The sequence below is a fragment of the Nicotiana tabacum genome, unplaced genomic scaffold (assembly GCF_000715075.1).
Source record: "Nicotiana tabacum cultivar K326 unplaced genomic scaffold, ASM71507v2 Un00641, whole genome shotgun sequence".
In the NCBI taxonomy this organism is placed as follows: domain Eukaryota; kingdom Viridiplantae; phylum Streptophyta; class Magnoliopsida; order Solanales; family Solanaceae; genus Nicotiana; species Nicotiana tabacum.
In genome coordinates, this window is record NW_027438878.1 from 1 (window position 1) to 2,400 (window position 2,400).

The 2,400-nt window shown below is 32.8% G+C and overlaps 1 pseudogene; it reads left to right on the plus strand.

Annotated features, from left to right (window-relative positions):
• The first annotated feature begins 35 nt into the window (after window positions 1-35).
• LOC107791633 (lysine histidine transporter-like 2) lies at window positions 36-2,148 on the plus strand (annotated as a pseudogene).
• The last annotated feature ends 252 nt before the right edge of the window (window positions 2,149-2,400 follow it).

Sequence of the window (2,400 nt, forward strand, 5' to 3'; positions counted from 1 at the left end):
AATAGGAAAAGGCATATCGAGAAAAAGAAAAGACTTTCTCTTTGTCTATTTTAAAGGACTCGAAATTGATGTTAAATCTCCTTACTCTTTGAGTCACAAACTTTTCATTCTTATTCTATTGCCTAAGCATAGTTAGTTTAATTTAATATGGAAAAGGGAGGAGATAGTGAAGAAAAGAGGAGGGAGAAAGCAATAGATGAATGGCTACCGATAACGTCGGACCGGAATGCAAAGTGGTGGTATTCAACCATGCACAATGTTACTGCCATGGTTGGTGCTGCTGTTCTTAGTCTACCTTATGCCATGTCTGAGATGGGATGGTAACTTTATTTATTTCTCTTTTTCTTTTCTTTATTTAATTTGTTTTTTTTTATATTAGTTGAATTTATAAAATTGTAAATTGTAATAAATGTTGCAAGGGAGCTGGTGTAACGGTAACGTTAATGTCATGGAATATAACATTCTACACAATCTGGCAAATGGTGGAGATGCATGAAATGATACCAGGCAAGAGATTCGACAGGTACCATGAGCTTGGCCAATATGCTTTTGGTGATAAACTTGGTCTCTGGATTGTTGTACCCCAACAAATTATAGTTGAAGTTAGCACTTGCATTATTTACATGGTCACTGGTGGCAAATCCTTGAAAAAATTCCAAGAAATTCTTTTCCCAAATGCCAAACCTATCAAACTCACTTACTTCATTATGATTTTCTCCTCTTTCCAATTTGTCCTCTCTCACTTGCCAAATTTCAACTCCAACTCCATCACTAAAGGAATTAGGAAAAAGTGAGAGAGAAGTTAGTTATGGTCCAAAAAGTGAAAAAATATCAGATAATGTATTTATGTTTCTGAGTACATTAGGAAATGTAGCATTTGCATATGCTGGACATAATGTAGTTCTTGAAATTCAAGCTACAATTCCTTCAACAGAAGATGCACCTTCAAAAAAAGCAATGTGGAAAGGTGTATTCACAGCTTATATTATAGTGGCCTTGTGTTATTTGCCTGTGGCTTTCATTGGATATTGGGTGTTTGGTAATGGAGTTGATGATAACATCTTGCTCACACTACATAGACCTACATGGCTTATTGCAACTGCTAACATTTTTGTTGTCGCTCATGTCATTGGGAGTTACCAGGTATCTTTCACTACTTTTAATTACAGTCAGACATCTCTATAACAATATTCGCAATATAACAATCATTCAACGTAAAAGCCAAGTTTTTATGGAACTAATTTTTATGCTATGTTATAATATATGTTCTCTATAACAACACTTCGCTATAACAGCCAAAATAATTCGGAACAAATAAGGTTGTTATAGAGAAGTATGGCTACATGACAATACCATTCTTTGGTGGTTTGATGGGATTCTTTGAAGGTTTTGCTCTGGCACCAACCTCATATTATGTAAGTATATTTCATAGATAACTCATTAAATTTTCACTTCATTAAATCAGAAGTTATGACTATATAATACTCATATGACAAAGATATTTAATATTTACTATGTTTTTAATTTCTACCTACAGCTTCCATGCATCATCTGGCTTATTATAAAAAAGCCCAGACGGTTTGGCTTGTCATGGTGTACGAACTGGGTAAGTTTACCAGAACTTGTAAATGAAATTATGTAATCATGAAATTTACTTGCACTCAGTGTTTACATCAAACTAATCAATAAAACTCAGCGATTAAAAATTAAAATGAGAGTGCATATAGCTTCACCATAGTTAAGTTAAAAATATATTTATGAAAGACAAATATCTTACATATTTATTGATTTGATATAAATAGTGATGTCTATACAAATTATTTAGGGAAAAACTTTTTATACACTCGATGATATGCATCAAAGCAATAAGTACATAACAAGCGTCTTTTGCATAAGATATAGCATCTTATCATTGTTAATAAATGTAGATTCTCACATCAATATATAAATTAATTGTTATAAATTAATATAATTTTGTACATGCACCGTTTCTTGCAAGGTTTTTCCCTACTTACCCCTATCTCTTATTTTTTTCTCTTTATGTTGCAGCTTTGCATTATAGTGGGTGTACTTTTGACTCTAACATCTCCCATTGGTGGATTATGGAGTATCATCAAATCAGCCAAGACTTATCGCTTCTACACCTGATCGATACGACCAATTTGAGTTTTTAGATATTAAATTATGTGCTATATCCTGCCTGTTTATTGTAAGGCAGAGATGCAGAATTTTAGGATAATTCTTTCAGTTTCAGAAGAGCTTTTATATATGGAAGTTTGCTAAAGTTTGAATTGTAATTTTTGAACAATTGAACTGTTTTTCTAATCAAAGTTCCATCACAGGGATAGAGGAGTTAGGCCAGACTCCAACATGCGTATTCCAAAAATCACAATTACTCGA